The sequence below is a fragment of the Pongo abelii genome, chromosome 16 (genome assembly GCF_028885655.2).
Source record: "Pongo abelii isolate AG06213 chromosome 16, NHGRI_mPonAbe1-v2.0_pri, whole genome shotgun sequence".
In the NCBI taxonomy this organism is placed as follows: Eukaryota; Metazoa; Chordata; class Mammalia; order Primates; family Hominidae; genus Pongo; species Pongo abelii.
Genome location: NC_072001.2, coordinates 40623545 through 40649155, shown reverse-complemented (window position 1 = coordinate 40649155; position 25611 = coordinate 40623545). Strand labels below are relative to the sequence as shown.

General features: G+C 37.9%; 1 long non-coding RNA gene across 1 annotated transcript in view; it reads left to right on the top strand.

The window, feature by feature from the left end:
- The first annotated feature begins 1338 nt into the window (after positions 1 to 1338).
- LOC129050077 (uncharacterized) overlaps positions 1339 to 25611 on the top strand; it is a 29201-nt gene continuing 4928 nt past the window's right edge. The window contains exon 1 of the long non-coding RNA XR_008513522.1: positions 1339 to 1517. This is a non-coding gene — a long non-coding RNA (uncharacterized LOC129050077). The remainder of the gene's footprint in view (positions 1518 to 25611) is intronic.

The window sequence follows — 25611 nt, the reverse complement described above, 5'->3', positions numbered from 1 at the left end:
TGAATATGTTTTGCAAAATTTTTGTGATTGTCATCCTTGCCCTGACCAAAAGGTAGCAATGACCTAACTTTATTTCCTGTTTAAATTTAGAACAGAATGCATGCAGAGTTCATATAACATTTATTGGCTCTGTGTGTGTGTGTATGTGTATGTACTGTTTTATACACACACACACACGCACACACACACACACCCCTATTAATTCAAGGCTGAAACTGCTGGACTGGGGCCAGTTTTCAGCTTTGCTGTGCCATCTTAAATGGATCCCTTGGTCCCCAAGGGCTTGCAGCCATTTGCCCTTTGAAAGTGGCTAACAGGTTGAAAGCTGGTTCATTTCCTGTGGTTCTTTTAAACACAGCCAGCTGTGAGAAGACGGGAATTTGCTGTCTTTCACATTGTTCTAGTAGGTGTTTCAGGAACTTCCTGAATGGGACTCAGGTTAGTTCCTTTTTCTTTTCCTTACCAAGTTGAGACTTTTTTTAATGGAGATATATGTATATTCATATATAAAATAAACTATAATTAACAACATAATTATATAAAACATATAATAATGTATAATAGTATATATAGGTATATCTTCAATTATCTAATCAATTATATATAATTATATTAAACTACACATTATATACATAATTCCTTTGAAATAAAAAGATCTTATGGGAAGTTCACAGCTGTAAATTTCAGAGTCAAAAGAAAAGTAGAGAGACCTGGAGTACTTAGCTTTGTGTTCAGTTCTCTGACACCAGAGACTCCAATGTATAAACAAAACCAAAGGGGAAATTAAATTTGTCATCTAGAAAAATTTATTTAAAAAATAGTCACAGTTATAGGAAATATTACAGATTATATGACACCATATAGCCTTTATTTATCTGCCTCTTCATTGCCACAGAGTACATGTTAACCTTGAGAGCACCTTAAAAAAATTCAACAGATCTGAGTCCTTGATTTCCTATTTACTTTCAATAATAATTCAGGTTTTGTGTCAAAATACTAATAAATATTGCCAGAAAGACAAATTATTTCTGGACTTTGTTTCTTCAGAGGATGATATCACATTAAAACTTGGCAGAAAATGTGTTTGTTAAATATTAACTTCAATAGCTTGAAAGGAAAAATATTGGGAGCCAAAATGTGTTGGACAAATAACATTATATCTTAGTGTATCCGAGAGAGAATCTAGTCATAAAGTAGGATCTTTCCTGATTTATGTCCCATTGGGACAATACTCTTTCAGTATATTTTGTTTGTTTGTTGCACTGTTCTCTGCATCACTCTCATGTTTATTGCATTTTGTTGTATATTTAATCTTTATTGCTTTTTCTCTAAATTTTTATAAGTTTAGGGTCCACAGAGTACTGTCCATCCCAATTTGTGGCAGTGCCATCTAGTGGCAGAATGATAGTGTGTTCTCCCTAGATTTAAGTGGGGAAAACGGGGAAAGCATGCTGGGAACAGAAGCCATTTTGTGAAGCTCGATGGTTGTCAAAGATGAACTGGAACTAAAATTGCACGTATGTAACACTTTTATCTGCTTCCTGTGCATCTTTTGTCCCCGCTAAGAAAAAGAAGTTTGCCAGAAGAGGATAATAACCAAAGCCAGTTTCATTCATTTCTTTGTGAAGACTTGTTGCAGCATCTTGTATTCAATGAAAGCTAGTAATTTTCCAGAGTCTGTGTACAGTTTCTCTTCTGATGTCTCATCAAGTCGATAAGACACCTGTTTTCTAGGATTTCATACCTTAATTGGCCCCAGAATCTGTTATCTCTTTCTATGTTGGTTCTCTTAAGCCATCCCACATTAGAATCCCATTTTTAAAGATGTTTAAGAGAGAAGATACAGGACCATATTTATTAATATATCCAAGTATAAAGGAGTAATATAAACTTTATCCTAGTAATATACTATAATATATATAGTTTATATGTATCTCCAATATTCTGTATCCAAGTAATATAATTTATCCAAGTACAAAGTGAAGTAATGGAGAAATAATAATTCTATGGAATAGAATATGGAGAGGATTATCAAGCTTCTGGTTTGATCTTTTAACACAAAACAGGGACTTTGTCTTTTAATTTTAATTAATTTTCACCTAAAGCCTGTATTACATATGGAGCAGTTCACTGAGATTCCATAAAGATGATAGTTATATTAGAAAAAGAATTATTAGAGTAACTTTGCTCACACACTCACTATTAAAACAACTGAAGGAAAATATTCTTCATATTAGGTATTTCTCAAATATTGTATGCTGTATTTAATTTCACTTCCTTTTTTTTGTTTGTTTTCACTGAGATTTATCTCACTAATGGGGAAATAAAAATTGGTTTTGTTTCCCTAAATTTATAGGTCCTAGGTATTTGTGGCCAGTGAATTGCAAGTTTTTCTCTTTTTCGATACTTGCCATTGTGACCAGGCTTCTGCCTTACAAATGTCAGAAGTAGAGTCCTGGCCTTGAAGTTCAGCCCGTTGGGCTGAGTTTCTGATCCTCAATCTAGTTATTGAGCTTCAGAAATACAGATTCTAGAATCAAAGAAGTTGGTGCTACTTCCTAGTCGTATGACCTTGGGTAAGATAAAGAACTTCTAAACGTCTGTTTTATCACCTATAAAATATAATTTTTTGTGTGTGGTCTTGGAGATTAAGTGTGTAGTACACTTCTTGGCACATGGTAAATGCTTATTAAATTTCTGGTATTATTATGATAACATATCTCTTTCTGCTAGGGGTTGGATGCTGTTCACTTGGGCTATAGTCCCAACTGTAAATGGGATAGGAACATTGCTAGGAGATTACCGCTACTAGTTTGGATCTTACATTTTGTGGAGGAAAGTTTACTTCTTCAGGGGGACAAACTATGTCCTTCAGACGCTGACCATGCCTTTCTGGGGACAGTTCTATAGCTTGGTTAGTTTTCCTAGCCATTGCCAGCTCCCCTCCGTTTTCTTTCCCTTCTGTGATATTCTTCTTTTAAGATCCCAGTACGATTCAGAGGTGAGTTCACCTAGCTTATAGATGACAAATTTTTATCTTTCATTTTTTTCTTTTAACCTTCCTCTATCATCAGATAGTCATGGGGGATTTGAAACTAGGGGGAAGGTGACATCTGCACATGGTTTACTCTAATGATCTGTACCTCCTAAAGCTCAAAACAGAAACTCAAATGGAAATGAGATTTTCACAAACAAATCACTTTTTAACATGCCTTTTGTAACTATACCAAGAGTTAGTATGTGATTCTCTACTCCAAACTATCTTATTTCTTTGTGTAGTGATAGTCCCCCTTGCTTTTTGGCATCTGAAGACAAGTGTTTTATTGAAAATTCCTTGAGGGCAATAACCGTGGCTTATTCACCTCTCTATAGCTCTCACAGAGCCTAGCACAAAGATTCTCACATGGTAGATGCTTCATAAATATTGATTGAAAGGAGAGACTACCTTCCTGAAACAGCCCTTCTAGAAAGACCACTTCAGGAAGTAAAGGCCTCTCTGTTTGGTGGTTAGTAGACTAGGCCCCAAATATTTTGAAGTTGACTCTTGCCATGAGTATGATTGCAGACTTCACCTACCATCTACCTGCCAATGTTACTAGAAATTAAAACTAGACATAAGTTGATTTTGATTTTTCGAAGACATGTTACTGTTTTTGTTGTTACAGGTGTAAGAACCTAATTCAGAAATCCAGATATCTTCAAGAAAGATTACCATAACTTTATAAATAATAGCTAACCGTAGTATTTAATATTACTCTTTCTAGTCCCAGGCAACAGGCTATATGCCTTAATCCTCCTTATCACAACCCCTCTGCCTGGAAAACATCAACTCTTTCATAGATAAAATTTGTTCCAGCACTCTGCCCATCATGATCTCTTAGGAGGAAGAATTTTTTTCAAAACCGTGCAAGTAGAATGATGTATAATCTCTCTTACCTAGTTATTTGTAAGAGTTCAAGATTAGTGTATCCATTTATTTTGTTTATCCATGCATTCTTTAGCTCACTTAGGTATTTAATGTTAAGTGAGTGCCTCCTATATAGCAGGACATGAGAGAGGTCTTGCAGACCAGAAACATCAAATGAATGCTGCCCTTACCATGAGGAACTCACAATCCTGTAAATTAGAGAGACATGAAAACAAAACGCATTGTGCATGCAATGTGACCTGTGTTTAGAAAACACGTAAAGAGATTTTGGGAGCACTGAGAGAAGCATATTTTGTAAGAGTTGTAAAAAACCACATAGTGCGATGGGAATGGGTGACTTTCAGCCCAGGTCTTAAAAGAGTAACCAGAAGTTCACCAGGTGAGGTAATGGAGAAATAATAATAATTCTATAGAATAGAATCTGGAGAGGATTACTAAGCTTTTGGTTTATTCTTCTAACACAAAACAGGGACATTGCTTTTTAATTTTAATTAATCAATTTTTACCTAAAGCCTGTATTAAATATGAAACAGTTCCCTGAGTTTCTATAAAGATGATAGTGATATTAGAAAAAGAATTATTAGAGTAACTTTGCTCACACACTGTGCTGAATATTCAAAGTAATTCAGGTTTATTCTCCACTTGATTTAACCTGGGTACTTTGGGTGGGCTCTCTTGCAAAGTCAGAAAAATTGGGTGCAACAATTGCTGATCAAGAGGTCCAACTGACACAGTGTGGCCCAAATCCCAGGCACACAAAAACAAGTGTTCACTGTAAATCACATTGTTAGCATGCACTATTTGGCATGGACCAAAGCTTCAGATACACACAAGACACTCCTATTAAGTAGGATACTCCAGATTAAGCGTGGTGGCTCACTTATGTAATCCCAGCACTATTGGAGGCCGAGGTGGGCAGATCACCACCAGTCAGGAGTTCGAGACCAGCCTGGCCAATATGATGAAACCCCTGTCTCCACTAAAAATACAAAAATTAGCTGGGCGTGGTGGCATGCACCTGTAATCCCAGCTATTCGAGGGGCTGAAGCAGGAGAATCTCTTGAACCCAGGAGGCGGAAGTTGCAGTGAGCCGAGATTGCACCACTGCACTCCAGCCTAGACAACAGAGCGAGACTCCGTCGTGAAAAAAAAAAAAAAAAATAGGATACTTCAAGGGCTAAAAAGTCATCTCCAGGAGTTGGACCAAGGGTCAGTCTTGAAGACCTCGGAAATGTGTAGGGTTTGTGCAGCCCAGGCCTGCTGAATTAATCCTTTACTGCCCAGAGATACAGAAGGGTTTCTTGAAATCAGGGGCTTTTCCACTTAATCTCTTTTTTAAGTGTGACTCAGCTTACGTTTCTCACGTTTCTTTGTTCCCAGTGCTTAGTGCTAACCTGCTTTTTCTCTTATTTCAAGACACCAATAAGCACCTCTGTGTGTGGTGTTTATTGGCATCTTAAAATAGGAGAAAAAGTTGGTGGGGAGGAAACATTCTAGCACAGGGTACCAGCATCTCTAACATCTGTTTTGCCAAGGCAACACTGACTCACGCCCATCTTATTAAATTAATGCCTACATCTCAGTGGACTTCTTTGTCTGGAAAATGTTCTTATTTGTCATGTATCCTGTGTAGAAGGATCCATGTGTCTGGACTGTAATTATCTAATTTTAAAAATATATTTTATAAGAGCAAACACTGAGAAGTGTAAAGCTTTATTTTATAGTACCATGTGTTGACCTATACTTTGAATTCAAGTGACTATATATGTGCTGGAGATGGCAAGGACTGGAAAGAGGAGAGGTATCGAGGTATGGAAGAAATTTTTTGTTTGTTTGTTTTTTGTTTTTTTGAGATGGAGTCTCGCTTGGGGCCCCAGGTTGGAGTGCAGTGGCACAATCTTGGCTCACTGCAACCTCTGCCTCCTGGGTGCAAGCGATTCTCCTGCCTCAGCCTCCCAAGTAGCTGGGACTACAGGCACCCACCACCACGCCAGGGTAATTTTTGTTTTTTTAGTAGAGACAGGGTCTCAGCATATTGGCCAGGTGGGTCTCAAACTCCTGACCTTATGATCTTCCCGCCTCGGCCTCCCAAAGTGCTGGGATGCAGGCATGAGCCCCGGCGCCTGGCCGGGAAAAAAATCTTATGATTGATAACTATTGGTATAGTAGCCACATTTAAAAAAAATCTGCACTCCACAAAAGTAAAGTGCAACTTACTATATAATATACTTCCGGTATATTCTTAGTAAACAAACACATAGCCACTATATCCTCTCTTTTAAGATCAGTATTCCGTATGAATACTTTCTGTCTTCCTGAAACACATTCATTCCCATCTCTCAGGAAGTGCGCAGTGGAGAGCTAAGCCCTTTCCTTCTGCCTTTAATGTGGTAGTCCTGTACTTTGAGGGAGAACCCGTAGTTAGCAAAATTAGAGAAAAAATGAAGTGCCAGCTCTTTTCATTACTGAGAGGGCTTAAATTTGATGAACCTACTCCCCTGGGGCTGGAGGACAATTGTCACCTCTCCGAAGAGTGGTATGGGGTGAGGAGGCAGGCATTTCCTTCAGCGCCTTTCCTTGCACCTGGTCTCAAGAGAACATGTCCTGGACCCATCGTCCACTGCTGTTCCCTGGCCATCTTCTTTGCTTGTTTACCTCTGATACTTGTTTTGTGAACAGGAGATTTATGTGGGAAGAAAATTTGTATCTTGTGCCGGAGTCACTTAATATGTATTACTTAATAGTGAAATAAGAGGTGTGTCTATAGGTAATATAAAAACAAAACAAAACCTAACCTAAATCAACTTAGCTAAATTAATAGAGAAAGGTCACATGAAACAGTTTCACTTCATTTAGACCAAACCATCACATAGTTTTCTAATTGTGTGACTCTCAGGGTGTTGCTGCTTTAGGTGTAGCTCTGTATATTTATTCCACAAAGTGTTGTGTTGGAAATTTGAATCTACCACGGCCTTATTTGGCCGTGTTGCCTGTTTTAATTTTTAGCACCACTTCATGCACTACCAGTTTGAGTGAAGTGTGCTTTTTTGTCTGATAATCTGCATCCTTGCCTCCTAGACTCTTTTCTAACCTGTCCCCTGCATCGGTTGGTGTAGACATTTTTCTTTCTTTATCAAATCCCTGATTGCCCCCAAGCCTCCTTATTCTTAGTTGACTGCCACCATCCCTACTCCATCCCTACTTGTGAAATCCAGCCTGCTCCAATTGCGCCTGGCTGCCACCTCCGTTTGGACATTACTCCATCATTTTTCTACACATTCTTTGTGTCTCCATCGTCTCTCTCTCACTGGGCTCTTCCTCTCAGCCCAGCCTATCAACATTCTCAGATCTCCTCAGACTCCCAAACCCCTGGCACTGTCCACTCGTTCTGCCACTACGTTAACTTCTTCTTTAATTAGTGCTCACCTCACCCAGGGCAGGAGGGGCTGCCTAGTTTGTTCTCTTAGCTCAGTTATTTCACCTTTCCAGTCTATCCATCATTGCTTCTTACTGATTAATCTGTTTAATATTCTCATGTCATTTTAGTCTCAAAAACTTTTAATGGCTCCCCAGTGCTTAGTAATGAAGTCCAAAGTTCTTACCTTTGTGTTTTTTTTGCTAAGCCTCCCTCATGACCTGGGTACCTGCCAGCTTTTCCAGCTTGATTTCTCTCTCCTGACCTTTGTATTCTCTGCATTTGGTCCGACTACATTGCCTGTTGCTCCCTATGTGTACATTGTGCTTCCTGATCTTCTTGTCTTGGTGCACACCATACCTCAGCCTTGATAGTTTTCTTTCTTTCTCTCTCTCCCTCCCTCCGTCCCTCCCTTCTCTCCCTCCCTCCCTCATTCCTTCCTTCCTTCCTTCCTCTCTCTCTTTCTTTCTTTCTTTCTTTTTTGAGATAGGGTCTTGCTGTGTTGCTCAGTGGCACAATCTTGGCTCACTGTAGCCTCGACCTCCTGGGTTCACGCAATCCCCCCACCTCAGCATCCTGGGTAGCTGGGAACACAGGCGCTCGCCACCATGCCTGGTGAATTTTTGTATGTTTTTTAGAGATGGGGTTTCACTATGTTGCCCAGGGTGGTCTTGAATTCCTGAGCTCAAGCAATCTGACTGCCTCAGCTTCTGAAAGTGCTGGGATTACAGGTGTGAGCCCCTGTCCACCTGGCCCTCGATAGTTTTCTTCCTTTCAAGTTTGTCTCCTTTCCCCTAGCCCCTGCTACCTAAATTCTGTGTTAATGTCCAACTCAAATTTCATCTCTCCCCAAAGCCATCCTTTGCTGGAAATGCTCATTTCACATCAGTGGTCTTTGCTTTTTTGTTTTCTTTTCCTTCCTTCCTTCCTTCCTTCTTTCCTTCCTTCCTTCCTCTTTCTCTCTCTCTCTTTCTTTCTTTCCTTTCTTTTTTTTTTTTATGGAGTCTTGCTTTGCTGCCCAGTCTGGAGTGCAGTGGTACAATCTCAGCTCCCTGCAACCTCCACCTTCCAGGTTCAAGCAATTCTCCTGCCTCAGCCTCCCGAGTAGCTGGGATTACAGGTGCCTACCACCGCACCCGGTTAATTTTTGTATTTTCAGTAGAGCTGGGGTTTCACCATGTTGGCCAGGCTGGTCGTGAACTCCTGACTTCAGGTGATCTGCCCACCTCGGCCTCCCAGTGCTGGGATTACAGGCATTAGCCACCGTGCCCAGCCTCAATGGCCTTTTCTAAGAGGGGTTGTTTGTACACCTCTTATAGTACTTATTCACTTTGTACTATGTTAGCTTTATTTATATACCTGCTTCATATTTTGTACTGCAGTGCTAGCTCTTTCGGGTAGTTTACATTTACTTTTTTGTCATGTGTTTCCTGCTACCTGTTTTTAGCACAATATCTGAAAAATGTGAATGATGTGTTGATTGAATGAGTGAATGAACAAATCAATGAATGTCTCCAGAAGAAAGAGGTCCTGATGGAAGTATATCTCATATCCTACCTCAGTGTCTAAGTGTGAATAAATTAAAATAATTACCCTCAGCACATCAACTCTTCCAGATATTTTGTAATTGCTCTTATCATGTAAAACATATTAAGATAATTGGGCTCAATGTGTTTATGAGCTATAAGATGTAGTACTGCCCCAGACTGAAATTTGTTTCCATCTAGATTAGAAACACTGCTTTCTAATGACCTCTGCATTTTGCAGCAGAAGTCATTAGAGTATTTATCGGAAATAGAAATCAGATGGAAAAATCATCACATCTTTTCCCCTTCTCTTCACCTTCACCTGAATGCAGAAAATAGTATCTTCAAAACATTTATTGTTCTATGACTTTTAAAGAAAACTCCAAATTTAAAATACAAACACATTGTGTGCCTTTCTCATATTCTGACCTATAAAATTGCACACTTTAAAGTTATTTTGAAACTCGGAAATAGAAATGGGAGCATCAAAATGCAACATTGTCAACACATTAAAAATTTTGTAGGTCTGAGCTTTCAGAAAGGGACTTATTATTTTCATTCCTTCTGCTGAAACTCCCATTTATATGGCATTGCCTTCCCCAAGGATCCCCAATAAGCTTCACCCATTTCCCCACCACTGAAACAGAGAGGTACCCCTAGGCTGGAGAGCAGCTCCCATTTAATAGTGCATAACAACAGAACCAGGGCTGTCAAGCTCTGACAGCTTGAATGAGGGAAGATTTCAAACAATTATGAGTGGGATTTTAAATTCCTCACCTGAAATACACTGAAATACATTGCAGAGTTTTTATCACAAAAGGGAGATACCTTGGAAACTGCCTGAAAATTCATCCAAGAAAAATTTAAGAGAAACTTGGCAGGTGCTCATTACACAACAGTTGAGAATAAGAAATGAAGTGGTGCACTGAAGGGATTTAGAGAGATTGAACATAATCATTGATGTAAGAATGAGGCCAGGACCCAGGAGATGCAATCCCTGCCCTTTGTTACAAGACCTCGGGGATTGCAAGTGTCTAAATCCTTCCTCGTTTTGTGTTTTGTCGTAAGCCAAGCAGTATTATCCTTATTAGGTAAAAAACAGGTATTGTTTAGTCTGGTAAAGCCCATTCAGGACTGGACAGAAAGGGATATTACTGCTATTAATCCACCATTCTTTAAAAAATATTCATTCATCCTTAACAGGACCCTGATTCACTATCAGTGCTTGTAGATCTGTTTTGTTGATGAGGACTTTAAGTGAATAAATACAAATTGTATTGTAGTCACGTTCAAGGTGAGGTAGTTTTTGACGAGGCTTGCCCTCTCTTCTTTCCAGACAATATCAATGTGTTCTAATGACTTGCCAGCTTTACTCTTTTAGTATCTTGTAATTTCTTGAACATATTGCCTGACAATTTATTTAGACAATTTTGAATTCCAGGACTCCTAAAATACACTTTTGTGAGCAACTTTGCTACTTCCTATCTTTATAATAAATTATTTAAAAACCCATTTGAAGTGAAGAATTTAACAGGTGACCTAAATGAAGTCAAGTCATTCTAACCACTTCCTTGATTTTGCTGAATTATTTTAATTTTCTTGCTTTTTTCCCCCAAGCACAAAGCAATTCTTTATTGTCCTAAACATCCAGGCTTTGACATGAGAACCTCAAACATATAATAAATATAATAACGTATAATATAGTATTTAACATACAATAGCATATAATACAAACACATTGCATGACTTTGTCATATTCTGACCTATAACACTGCACACTAACGTTATTTGAAACTTGGAAATAGAGATGGGAGCATCAAAATGCAACATTGTCAACACATTAAAAAATTTTATGTATGTGGTTGATCCGCTCGCCTTGAACTTGTAAAGAGTTGGGATTACAGGTGTGAGCCATTGCACCCAGCCGTTAACCCACTTTTTAATTGGGTTGTTTGTTTTTCTCTGGTAAATTTAAGTTCCTTATAGATGCTGGGTATTAGGCCTTTGTCAGATGCATAGATTGCAAATATTTTCTCCCATTCTGTAGGTTGTCTGTTTACTCTGTTGATAGTTTCTTTTGCTGTGCAGAAGCTCTTATGTTTAGTTAGATCCCACTTGTCAATTTTTGCTTTGGTTGTGACTGCTTTTGGTGTCTTTGTCATGAAATCTTTGCTTGTTCCTGTGTGCAGGATGGTATTGCCTAGGTTGTCTTCCAGAGTTTTTATAATTTGGGGTTTTACATAATCCATCACATAAACAGAACTAAAGACAAAAACCACATGATTTTCTCAGTAGACACAGAAAAGGCTTTTGATAAAATTCAGCACCCCTTCATGTTAAAAACTCTCAACAAACTAGGTATTGAAGGAACATGCCTCAAAATAATAAGAGCCATCTATGAGAAACCTGCAGCCAACATTATACTGAATGGGCAAAAGCTGAAAGCATTTCCCTTGAAAACCAGCACAAGACAACTATGCTCTGTCTCACCACTCCTGCTCAACATAGTATTGGAAGTCCCAGCCTGAGCAATCAGGCAAGAAAAAGAAATAAAGGGCATCCAAATAGGAAGAAAGTCAAACTATCTCTGTAGATGACATGATTATATATTTAGAAAACCCTATAGTCTTGGCCCCAAAACTCTTTCAGCTGATAAACAACTACAGCAAAGTTTCAGGATAAAAAATCAGTGTACAAAAATCACCAGAATTCCTATACACCAATAACAGCAAGCCAAGAACCAAATCAAAAAGGCAATCCCATTCACAGTAACCACAAAACGAATAAAATATCTAGGAATACAGCTAACCAGGGAGGTGAAAGATTTCTACAATGAGAATTACAAAATACTGCTCAAAGAAATCAGAGAAGACACAAACACATGGAAAAACATTCCATGCTCATGAATAAGAAGAATCAATACTGTTAAAATGGCCATACTGTCCAAAGCCACTTACATATTCAGTGCTATTCTTATCAAACTACCAATGACATTCTTCACAATATTGTTAAAATGGCCATACTGCCCAAAGCAATTTACAGATTCAATGCTATTCCTATCAAACTACCAATGACATTCTTCACAGAACTAGAAATAAAACTATTTTAGAATTCATACAGAACCAAAAAAGAGCCCAAATAGCCAAGGCAATCCTAAGCAAAAAGAACAAAGCTGGAGGCATCACGTTACCTGACTTCAAACTATACTGTAGGGCTACAGTAACCAAAATAGTAGGCTACTGGTGCAGAAACAGCCACATAGATTAATGCAACAGAATAGAGAGCACAGAAATAAGGCCACACACCTACGGCCACCTAATCTTTGACAAAGCTGACAAAACCAAGCAATGGGAAAAATACTCCCTATTCAGTAAATGGTGCTGGGATAATTGGCTAGCCATATACAGAAGACTGAAGCTGGAATCCTTTCTTACACCTATACAAAAATCAACTGAAGATGCATTATTTTAACTTTCTAAATGGGAAAGGGAAAGAAGAAGGCTTTGTTAAGAGCTGTATGGGCCCACAATCCTTACATCTAAAGCCTTTGAGGCCAGATGTGTTTTAAATTCACATTTTTTTTTAATTTTAGAAACTGAATATGGTACATATTTATGGTAACACTTTTAGTGACGTGGGCAAGATCTTGAATTATTACATTACTATTTCTGTGATAAAGTGTATTGCTATCATTTGAACGTGTCCCCCAAAGTTCATGTGTTGGAAACTTAACCTCAAATGCAAAAGTTTTGAGAGCTGGGACCTTGAAGAGGTGATTATCTCATGAGGTCTGTGCTGTCATGAATAGATTAATACTGTTATCACTGGAGTGCTATCCTAATAAATGGATGAATTAGGCCCTCTTCCTCTTGTTCTCATACTCTCTTGCCCTTCCACCTCTTGCCATGCCATGGGATAACAGAGCAAAAAGGCCCTCAGTATATGCATGCCCTTTGACTTTGGACTTCCCAGCCTCCAGAACTGTAAGAATTTCTGTTCTTTATAAATTACCCAGTTTGTGATATTCTGCTGTAGCAACATAACATGAACTAAGATAGGTATGCATATTAACTTCAGTTCAGTTCTGTTCTGCCATCAGTGAAATATAAAAAATCCCTTTTGGCTTTCAGAGATTTTCAAGTTTTCAGATTGTAACTAAGGGATAGGTATATACATATTTTCTTGTTTAAAACAGAAAATTATGGGCCAGGCACAGTGGCTCATGCCTGTAATCCCAGCACTTTGGGAGGCTGAGGTGGGTGGATCACGAGGTCAGGAGTTTGAGACTAGACTGGCTAACATGATGAAACCCGTCTCTAGTAAAAGTACAAAAATTATCCAGGCATGGTGGTGTGCACCTGTAATCCCAGCTACTTGGGAGGCTGAGGCATGAGAATCCAGGAGGTGGAGGTTCCAGAGAACTGTGATCATGCCACTGCACCCCAGCATGGGTGACAAAGCGAGACTCCATCTCAAAAATAAAAAAACAGAAAATTATGAATGACAACAAAAAAACCGACAACATTCTTATTTATTTATTTATTTATTTTGAGACAGAATCTTGCTCTGTCTCCCAGGCTGGAGTGCAGTGGCACGATCTCGGCTCACTGCAAGCTCCGTCTCCTGGGTTCACACCATTCTCCTGCCTCAGCCTCCTGAGTAGCTGGGACTACAGGTGCCCGCCACCACACCTGGCTAATTTTTTGCATTTTTAGTAGAGACGGGGTTTCACCGTGTTAGCCAGGATGGTCTCGATCTCCTGACCTTGTGATCTGCCTGCCTCAGCCTCCTAAAGTGTTGGGATTACAGGCATGAGCCACTGTGCCTGGCCACATTCTGTTTTATTAATGAGTAAATCAAACCTCAGTCCAAGGTCAAACAACTATCAAAGGATGAAACCAGAGCCCTTCCATTCTATTTTACCACATTGCCCTTCTTTATCCTAAAGACCCACTTAATTTGTTTTTTCCATTTTTGACCTCATTTCTACTGCTTAATATGCATGGATCCAATGAAATCATTGGTTTCCGTCTATGCAGTGTGGGTCCTGATGCAATATTAAAATAAAAATGTATTTGATCTCAAATAAAATGTGAAATCTTCTACAAGGTCAGAATTCAAGTCCTAAAACCAGTTAAGTATTAGAATGTGATAGGACTCCTTTTTCTTGTAAAAATATCATCTTAAAAACCTAACTCAGGTTTTTAAGGTTGGGTATCAATGAGTACATGAAAATCTGGAAGATATCTCAGGCTTTGCGAAATATTTTTGGAAATATTCAAAGGGATAATAAAAGGAAAAGGATGTTGCAAGATTATTTTTGTTTGTAATTTTTGTCACACCAACTAAGATCAGAGGGAAAATGTTATTTTGAAGTTATGTGAAGACCATTTTTGACACCAGGCTAACTCTCCACATCTTTCTTACAAATAAAAAGAAACTCTTTTACATATTCCTTTCACATAGCTATCACCCAGCAATTTTTGAATTATGTGATTAAAAAAGACTTAATGATGAAATATGGGACATCTTGTAGCTTAAAGATGAGATTGCCCAAGCAGTGGTCACATTCATATTAAAGCTTCCAAATACCACATTCATATTAATTTTTTCTTGGCCACAAAAAAATTTATTTTTATATATGAAAACTATAGACGTAAGTTTATTTCTGAGTCCACTGAATCTTCTCCTCAAAGGGCAAAAATACTTCAATTTGACCACTCAGGGATGTGAAAGAAAATATCATGTCCCTAAAAATTCATGATTTTTTAAAGCATTTCCTTCCTTCCTTCCTTCCTTCCTTCCTTCCTTCCTTCCTCCCTTCCTCCCTTCCTTCCTCCCTCCCTCCCTCCCTTTTGCTCTTTCTCTCTTTTCCTTCCTTCCTTCCTCCCTTCCTCCCTTCCTCCCTCCCTCCCTCCCTCCCTTTTGCTCTTTCTCTCTTTTCCTTCCTTCCTTCCTCTTTTTCCTTTTCTTTTTCTTTCTTTTATAGAATCCACAACTTTATTTTAAAATTTTATTTATTTTTATTTTCAACCTGGGGGGGTGCATGGGCAAAGTTGTTACAAGGGCATATTGCTTGATACTGAGGTTTGGCATACAGATGGTCCTGTCACCCAGGTGGTGAGCATAGTACCCAATACGTTGTATTTGGCCTATGGCCACCTCCCTTCCTCCTGCATCTAGTAGTCCGCAGTGTCTCTTGCTCTTTATGTCTATGTGTTTTCAATGTTTAGCTCCCTTTTATAAATGAGAATATGCAATATTTGGTTTTATGTTCTGTTTAATTCACTTAGGATAATAACTTCCAGCTGTATCCATGTTGCTGCAAAGGATATAATTTTGTTCTTTTTATGGCTGTGTGTTATTCCATGGTGCATATGTACCACATTTTATTTATCCAGTCCACTGTTGATGGGCACAAATGTTGATTTCATGTGTTTGCTATTGTGAATAGTGCTGTAATGAACATACAAGTGCATGTGACTTTATAATAGAATGAATTATTTCTTTTGGGTATATGTCCAGTAATGGGATTGCTGAGTTGAATGGTAGTTATATTTTAAGTTCTTTGAGAAATCTCCTATCTCTTCTATTTTAAGTTCTTTGGAAAGCAGTTGAGAAACTGACTTTTTAATGGTAGCCATTCTGCCTGTTGTGAGATGGTATCTCACTGTGGTTTTGATTTGCATTTCTTTGATGGTTAATTATGATAAATTTTTTTTTCATTTCTTTGTTGGCCCCTTGTATGTCTTCTTTTGAGAAGTGTCTGTTCATGTCCATGTCCCATTTTCAAATTGGATTGCTTTTTGCTTGTTGATTTAAGTTCCTTTACATTCTGGATATTTGACCTTTGTCAGATACATAGTTTGTGAATATTTTCTCCCATTCTGTAGGTTGTCTGTTTACTTTTTTGATAATTTCTTTTGGTGTGCAGAAACTCTTTAGTTTTATTAGGTCCCACTTGTTAATTTTTGTTTTTGTTGCAATTGCTTTTGGGGACCTAGCCATGAATTATATGCCAAAGCTGACGTGGAAGGTATTTCCTAGGCTTTCTTCTAGGATTTTTATAGTTTGAGGTATTACATTTACATCTTTGATCCATCTTGACTTAATTTTTGTGTATGGTGATAAGTAGGGGTCCAGTTTCATTCTTCTGCATATGGGTAGCCAGCTATCCCAGCACCATTTATTGAATAGGGAGTCCTTTTCTCATTGTTCATCTTTGTCAATTTTGTCAAAGATCAGATGGTTGTAGGTGTATGGGTTTGTTTCTGGGTTGTCTATTCTGTTCTATTGGTTTATATGTCTATTTTTGTATCCATACCATGCTGTTTTGTTTACTGTAGCTGTGTAGTGTATTTTGAAGTTGGGTGTTTGATCCTTCCAGCTGTGTTCTTTTTGCTTAGGATTGCTCTGGCTATTTAAGATATTTTTTGGTTCCACATGAATTTTAGGATAAATTTTTCCAATTCTGTGAAACATGACACTGGTATTTTGATAGAGATAGCATTGAGTCTATAAATTGCTTTGGGCAGTATGGCCATTTTAAGGATATTAACTCTTCCATTCCATAAGCACAGACTATTTTTTCATTTGTTTGTGTCATCTCTGATTTCTTTCGCTGTGGTTTGTAGCTCTCCTTGCAGAGATCTTTTACCTCTTTGATTTGATGTATTCTTAAGTACTTCATTTTTGTGTGTGTAGTTATTGTAAATGGGATTGTGTTCTTGATTTGGCTGTCAGCTAGAGAAGTCCCAGGAGACTTTTTGGCAGTGTTAAGGGTTTGCTATATATAAAATCATATTATCTGCAAAGAGCGACAGTTTGATTGCTTCTTTTCTTATTTGGATGGCCTCTATTTCTTTTTCTTGCCTTATCACTCAGGTGAGGACTTTCAGTACTACGGTGAGTAGGAGTGGTAAGAGTGGGCATCCTTGTCTTGTTCTAGTTCTCCAGGGGAATAGTTCCAGTTTTTGCCCATTCAGTATGATGTTGGCTGTGGGTTTGTCATAGATGGCTCTTACTATTTTGAGGTATGTTCCTTTTATGCCTAGCCTGTTGAGGGGTTTTGTTATGAAAGGATGTTGAATTTTATTGAAATCTTTCTTTGTGTCTATTGAGATGATCATATGGTTTTTGTTTTTGATTCTGTTTACGTGGTAAATTACATTTATTGATTTGCATATGTTGAACTAATCTTGCATCCCAGGAATAAAGCCTACTTGATTGTGGTGGATTAAATTTTTGAGGTGCTGCTGGATTCAGTTTCCTAGTATTTTGTGGAGGATTTTTGAGTCTATGTTTATCAGTGATATTGGCCTGAAGTTCACTTTTTTCGTTGTGTCTCTGCCAGATTTTGGTATCAAGATGGTGCTGCCTTCACAGAATTAGTTAAGAAGGAGCCCCTCTTCCTCAATTTTTTTGGAAGAGTTTTGGTAAGATTGATATCAGTTCTTTGTATGTCTGGTAGAATTTGGCTCTGAGTCCTTCTGGTCCAGCTATTTTTTTGGCTGATAGGGGTTTTTTTTTTTTTGCATTAATGATTCAATTTTGAAACTTCTTAATGATTTGCTTGTGTTTTCACTTTTTTCTGTTCAATTTTGGGAGGTTGTGATTTTTTAGGAATTTATCCACATACTCTAGATTTTCTAATTCATTTGCATGGAGGTATTCATAATAGACTGAGGATCTTCTGTATTTCTGTGGGATCAGTTGTAGTCATCTTTTTTATTTCTGATTAAACTTATTTGACTTATTTGGATCTTCTATTTTTCTTTGTTAAAATCTAGCTAGTAGTTTATCAATCTTGTTTATTATTTTGCAGAACCAAATGCTGGTTTTATTGATCTTTTTATGAACTTCTGCATCTCAATTTTGTTCAGTGTTTTTTTTTATTTTTTGAAAAAGTCTTGTTATGTTGCCCAGGCTGGAGTGCAATAATGTGATCGTGGCTCACTCACTACAACCTCAACCTTCAAAGCTCAAGAAATCCTCCTGTCTCAGCCTCCTATGTAACTGGGACTGCTGGCATGCACCACCATATCCAGCTTTTTTTTTTTTTTCTTGAGTTTTTATAAAGATGGGGTCTCACTTTGTTGCCCAGGCTGGTCTTGAACTCATGGGCTCGAGCAATCCACCCACCTTGGCCTCCCCCAAATGCTGAGATTATAGGTATGAGCCACTATGCCTGGAAATTTTATTCAGTTATCCGATTTTCATTATTTCCTTTCTTCTGCTAGCTTTAGGGTTGGATTTTTCTTTCTTTCTTTCTTTTTTGTTTGTTTCAGTCCTCTAGGTGTGATGTTAGATTGTTAACTTGAGATCTTTCTAAACTCTTGATGAAGGCATTTAGTGCTGTGAACTTTCCTCTTAACATTGCTTTAGCTGTGTCCCAAAGATTTTGGTGAGTTGTGTCTCTGTTTTCATTAATTTCAAAGAATTGTTTTATTTCTGCCTTAATTTCATTATTTCCCTAAAGAGTTATTCAGGAGCATGTTGTTTAATTTCTATGGTTTCATGTAGTTTTGAGAGATCTTCTTGGTATTGATTTATATTTTCATTGCACTGTGGTCTGAGAGTATACTTTGTATGATTTTGATTTTTTTGAATTTATTGAGACTTGCTTCTGGCTAAGCATGTGGTTAATATTAGAATATACTACATGTATGGATGAGAAGTATGTATATTCTGTGGTTTTTGGGTGGGGTATTCTGTGGGTGTTTATTAGGTCTAATTGATCAAGTGTTGAATTTAATTCCAGAATTTCTTTGTGAGTTTTCTGCCTTGATGATTAGTCTAATGCTGTCAGTGAAGTGTTGAAAAAGAACTTGTTTTATGAATCTGGGTGTTCCAGTGTTGGATGCATATATATTTAGGATAGTTAAGTCTTCCTTTTTTTTTTTTTTAGAGAGACTCTTGCTCTGTCACCAGGCTGGAGTGTGGTGGCGTGATCTTGGCTTACTGCAACCTCTGCCTCCCAGGTTCAAGCAATTCTCCTGCCTCAGCCTCCCCAGTAGCTGGGACGATAGGCACATGCCACCATGCCCAGCTAATTTTTTGTATTTTTAGTAGAGACAGTGTTTCACCATGTTGGCCAGGATGATCTCAATCTCTTGACCTCATGATCCACATGCCTTGGCCTTAGGATAGTTAAGTCTTCTTATTGAATCGAACCCTTTATCATTATCTAATGGCCTTCTTTGTCCTTTCTGATTGTTGTTGGCATAAAGTCTGTTTTTTTCTGATATAAGAATAGTGACTTCTACATCTTTTATTCCTGTTTACAACATAGATTTTTCTCCATCCCTTTACTTTGAGCCTTTGGATGTCATTAGATGTGAGATGCATCTCTTAAAGATAATAGTCAATTCTTGTCTTTTAATCCAGCTTTCCACTATATTCCATTTAAGTGGGGCATTTAGACTATTTACATTCAGCGTTAGTACTGATACGTGAGATTTTTATACTGTCATTTTCTTGTTAACTGGTTGTTTTGTAGGCTTGATTGTGTTGTTGCTTTATATTGTCTGTGGTGTAAGTGCTTGAGTATGTTTTTGTAGTTGTGGGTTTCAATCTTTCATTTCCATGACACTCCCTTATGGACCTATTGTAAGGCTGGTCTTATGGTAATAAGTTTCCTTAGTGCTTGCCTGTCTGGGAAGGATTTTATTACTCCTTCGCTTATAAAGCTTCATTTGGTGGGCTATGAAATTCTTGATAGGTATTTATTTTCTTTTAGAACACTGAAAATAGGCTCCCCAATCTCTTCTGATTCATAAGGTTTCTGCTCAGAGGTCTGTTACTAACCTGATGGGATTCCCTTTGTAGGTGACCTGACCTTTCCTCTAGCTCCTTTTAAGAATTTTCTCTTTTGTACTGACCTTGGTGAATCTGATAATTATGTGCATTGAGGATGGCTGTTTTGTATAGTATCTGACAGGGGTTCTCTGTATTTCTTGAATTTGTATGTCCACTTCTTTAGCAAGACTGGGGCCATTTTCATGGACTATATCCCCAAATATGTTTTCCAAGTTGCTTATTTTCTCTCCTCTCTCAGGAATGCCAATGAGTCATAAATTTTATCTCTTTACATAATCTCATGTTTCTTGGAGGCTTCATGCATTAAAAAATTTTTTTGTCTGTATTTTTGTCTGGCTGAGATGATTCAAAAAACAGGTCTTTGAGCTCTGAGATGCTTTCCTTAGTTTGGTGTGTTCTACTTTTAATGCTTCCAACTATATTATAAAATTCTTGAAGTGAATTCTTCAATCCCAGAAGTTCACTTTGGTTCTTTCTTAAAATGGCTATTTCATCTTTCAGCTCCTGGATTATTTTATTGGATTCCTTGGATTGGATTTCAACTTTCTCCTGGATCTTGATGAGCTTCCTTGTCTTCCAGATTCTGAATTCTGTGTCTGTCATTTCAGTTATTTCAATCTCACTAAGAACTGTTGTTGAGGGACTAGTTTGTTTGTTTGAAAGTAAAGTGACACTTTGCCTTTTTGAATTGCCAGAGTTCTTGTGCTGATTTGTTCTCATCTGAGAGGGCTGGTGTTCCTTTAACTGTGTGGCATGTTGAATATAGTCAGTTGGCTTCATTTCTGGGTGCTTTCAGAGGGTCAAGGATCTTTACAGAATCTTTATTTGTAGTTGTATTTTTGCCTTAGGTTTCACAGGTGCTGTATACTGGCAAAATACTTTTGGTGTTATAATTTGGGCTGTGATCCAGTAAGTGGTACTTAAGATTGGTGGCTGGCAGTTAGGCTCTGCCATGTGGTTCTTTGGTATTTTGGCACATCTGCAGTACTCTGTGGTGGGGTCGGGGGAGAGATAACCCCCTCACCAGGTCCTCTCCCAGACTTTTGAGGAGCCTCCATCCAACCTCTGGTGCCCACCTGAGTTTCTGTCATTAGGTGTTCTGGGCCATGGAGCTCCCTCCAGCAGTGGTCGTGGCTGGCAGACCACTTCCTCAACTGGCCCAGTGGAGGGAGCCACACCCACTCACCCACCAGCCCATGAACCCAGCCGTCTCACCCCTCTCATTGTTCTGAGAGTGGGGCTTCCCACTCTTGCTTGGGCACTGCCCAAGCCAGCAAGAAGTGCCTAGCTAGGGGCAGCAGTGGGTGGAGTTGCCTGATCCATCATCTTGGTATTTCCTGGGGGAACACAGAGCTGTAACTGCCTGCAGAATTCAGGCAAAGTGGGGCTGCTGTGCTAGGAGACCCAACTAGCAAGGCTCACCTGGCTAGGAGCAGTAGGGGTGGGTGAAGTCACCCAAACTGCCATCTGGGTGCTTCCTGGGGGAATGTGGAGCCATGTCCACGCTCAGAGTTCAGGCACAGGCTGGTATACTGTGCTAGAAGTCCCAGCCAGCGTGTCCCACCCAGCTATGAGCAGTGGTGATGGGTGGAATCGCCTGATCTGCCATCCAGATCTTTTCTGGGATTGGGCTGCACCTACCCACAGAGTTTAGGCAGCGGTGTGTCCACTGTGCTGGAAGCCCCAGTTGTTGTGACCTGCTGGACTCTGAGCAGTGCGGAGGAGGATGGTTAGAGTCACCCAGTCCACCATCCTGATGCTTCCCAGAGGAACACGGAGCTGTGCCTACCTGCAGAATTCAGGAAGGGGCAAATCTGCTGTGTTCAATTAATGATTTCTTATGCTTAAGTATTAATTAACATTCTAGACTACATATAGTATTGCAACTATCTTCCTTAATTAAAAAGTGTAACTCTGTTCAGTCTTTGGGAATAATAGGAAGCAAGTTATAGAGAACATCTATGTAAGACTATAATTTTAAAATTTAGACAATATTTTCAGAATTCAAATTATATGGTAGTGCAATATTTTTTGTTCAGGAAACGCACAGTGGAACTTTAAATTCAGAGTTTATGTACTGTATCTCTTGGTAAAAAACTGCTTTGTATTACAAATTCTTCAAAGAAAAAGATGTTCTCTCATTTCACAATGGATCCAGAAACTCTTTATATCAAAACATAAATCTTTTTGTGCACTTAAAGTGTTCAGACACATTAGATAGCTGCAACATTATATTTCGTAAGGTCAGTGATACCATCAATTCAATTAATTCTCTCAATTATCCTCTGCATTGTTCCAAAACTGTTCTCATCAGAGTGGCCAATGTGACGGTATCAACAAGCAGGGAGAAGCTGCCTGGCATCCTGGTGGATTTTGGTCGGTGTGGTTTCTACACTATCAAAATATTTGTTGTGAAAGACCTGGGATCTTGTTTTTAAAATGTCATGATTCTATTTTAGTTTGCTTACTTTTGTAAATAGAGTTGAGAAAGTAGAAATGTACGCCTTTTATCAATATTTACTTTGTATATCTGTTTGCCTTGTGGCATATAGACTCTGATCTTTTCTGTAGTGCATATATTCAGATTAATTTTGTGAATTGTGTGTATTAGCTCACGATCCTTGAATGACTGAAGATGATATTATATTTTAATATAATATAATATTAAATAAAAATTACTCGGCCTCTTTTATTTTTTTCCCATGCAACTTTCTTAGGATTTGTGTCCTTTCCTTTGAATGCTTTAGACCACTCTCTAGGAAGGTTTTCTCTCAGGTAACCTGTTAAACACTTATACTTTATCAAATAAATATAGTTTTGAAACACAATAAATAAATGCATGTGAATATGTTTTAGGGCTTTAAAAAATACTCGATAAAGTGCTAGTTTCATGTTTCTACCTATTCTAACAGTGCTTTTTAATTTACAAGAAACCTTCCTGAAGTGCTCTATTTAAATTTGAGGATAAGGAGAATTTGGAGAGGGTCCAGATAGAGTAATAAAAATCAGTGAGCCTAGATGCAAATACATTTTGGGAAAATGATAATGTGTGCCAAGATTTTAGTCAACCTGCCAAAAATTGCATTTTACAAAATACAGTGGTGTTATTCACGCATTTTTCGCACTGTGAATGCTAATGAATAATTCCCAGTGGTTGTAGAGGGGACTGATCCAATGCTTAATGTAGATGTGGTTTAAGATTTTCTCTTAAAATTGGGCTCCATGGGTACCTAATTCTTACTATTCTATGTTATGGTAATGAACCTAAAGAGAAGAGAAAATGTAGGAAAAAATGTATTTAATCCTAGGCCCTGGTTGTGGAAAATTTTTCATTAACTGATCCATTTCAGGTTTGCTAAAAGAACAACTGGAAGGAAAGTAAGTTTTCCTCCTAACAATGTTGAGTTAATATAAGACTCATATCCTGATTTTACCATCCTGGTTTTTCTCAAATTCAATCTTTTTTTTTGTAAAAGACTGGAAGAAGGATTCAGCCAACTATTCTGAGGCAGATTTCACCATCGAAAAAATCTAGACTTTGCTGTTCAGTTGAATTGGCTACTGATCATACCTCTGTCACCTGTTAGCTCTGTAACTTGTGCTAGTTGTATAAATGAGAATAGTAATTGGTATCTAGCTTTTAGAGTTCTTGTGATGATTAAAGAAAATTTTTTAAAAAATTAAAGCACTGGTTCATAATAGGTACTCAATAAATGTAAATCCTCTTCTTAAAAGCAATTATGGTACAGTTCAACCTAACTAGGAAATTGAAATCTGGTCATACATTTAGAAGAAATGAGTTTTCAGGTAAATATATTTAAGTGATAAAATGGAGAATTTCAGGGAGGGAATCATTTGTTATACTAAAAACAGACACATTTTGAAATATTTCCAATGCCCGTTGAACAAATAAAAGGCAACTCTACTCTTACTGCATCTGCCTGTCTGAATTCTTGGTTAATCATATTTAATTAAAACATTTAAACCTGTTCCTTAGAAATACATTCCTAAAACTAAAAAGAATGCACTGGTATCAGAGTAGGTAAAGTATATATATGTAATGGACAATTATTGTCTAAATCACAAAAGTAGGTAGATCTGTTGATATAAAAGATTTATCTTGCATTCTTTAAGTTAGACTTTATGGGGTTTATTATTATTATTATTGAGACAGAGTCTCACTCTGTCGCCAGGCTGGAGTGCAGTGGCATGATCTCTGCTCACTGCAACCTCCACCTCCCAAGTTCAAGCAATTCTCCTGCCTCAGCCTCCTGAGTAGCTGGGACTACAGGTGTGCGCCACCATGCCCAGCTAATTTTTGTATTTTTAGTAGAGACGGGGTTTCACCATGTTGGCCAGGATGGTCTCGATCTCTTGACCTCATGATCCACCTGCCTCAACCTTCCAAAGTGCTGGGATTACAGGCGTGAGCCACCACACCCAGAAAGTTAGACTTTTAAAGTAGGTTCATATTTAGAGTTACTGGATAAAATATAAGACATCCAGTTAAATTTGAATTTTGGATAAACAATGAATATTTTCTCAGTATAAGCGTGGGGCATACTTATACTACATTATTATTTGTTATGTATTTGAAATTCAAATTTAACTGGATGTTCTATATTTCTATTTGCTAAGTATGGCAACCTAACTCATATTTTCAACTCTTATTTATACATGTTATGATTATATTATGAATTATCCTACTATGAAACCAACTCCCTTTAGTTATAGTTGATCTCAGCAATTTTTTACATATCATTTCTGACTTATTTCTTGAGACATTTTTTATTTATATGTAAAAGAGATGGTGAAGTTAAAATTCTAGGAGAAACCTGAAGCTAACTACTCTATGAGAAACAGTTTCTACAAACTGCATAATGGATTTCAAGTTGCATTCACATTGCTCTATTTTAATAAGTACGAGCAAAAGATCTCTAAAAGCAGAAGATAGCTGATATCATCAAATTCTACTACATGGCATTACAAAGGAGAGAGAAGGAACAATCAATTCAGAAGTTATGAAAGGCTCTCCCTTAGTAAGCTGCATATACGGTGTGGGAAGGCTCCTGCGTATGTAGCAGTTTAATGAAGCTACAAGAGGGAGAGACTATGCTTTCAGTTTTATTCATATCATGCACAAGAATTTTGAATTCATTTTTTTGGAGGGTAAGCACCTTAAATCACCCATATAACATCAGCTTTATTGTTCAGTGTTATAGAACAGAAGAAATAGGAAAGAGTTTGAAGAATTAAATGAATATACAGAAAACTTGTTTGTACACGTGCCTTCTGTTTTAACAGTAAATCACTAACTTTTTAGACCTGAAACTGCTTGCTAACACTTAGTTCCAGGGGGAAAAAATCAGAGCAAAAGAGAAAATTTCCCCCAGATTGGAACAGAAATAACGCTGAAGCAAATAGAACTCTATGTACTTCTGACAGTTCAAATGATACATAAGTACACAGGCTGACAAGGGCTGTGTTGTCCCTGCAGTTCACTTCGCTCAACTCTGCATGGTTCTGTAGGACAATGAAATTCAATGCACTTAGAATTTAAAAAAAAAAGCAGAAGAAGAAGAAGGAGAAAAAGAAAAAAGTGAGCTCAGATTCTTTTAAAAGCATTTCTATGAGAAAACGGATCATTTACATGCCAAAAGCACTTTTAATGTGACATATTTAGCACATGTATTATTTAGAACGAAAGCTGCTTGAACTTAGTGAATTTTAAAGTCTATAAAATGGCACCCCACTGAGCAGAAAGGTAGCTGTTCTCTGTTATGTGATTATTTTGAATAATAGACTTGTACGTAACTTTTTACGAAATTAAAGGTATGACATTTACTTTCATTTAGCCCCATAAATTGCACTTTAGAATATAAAGAATGGGCTGATGTATGAATTTGTTGTTCCTTCAAGCAGTT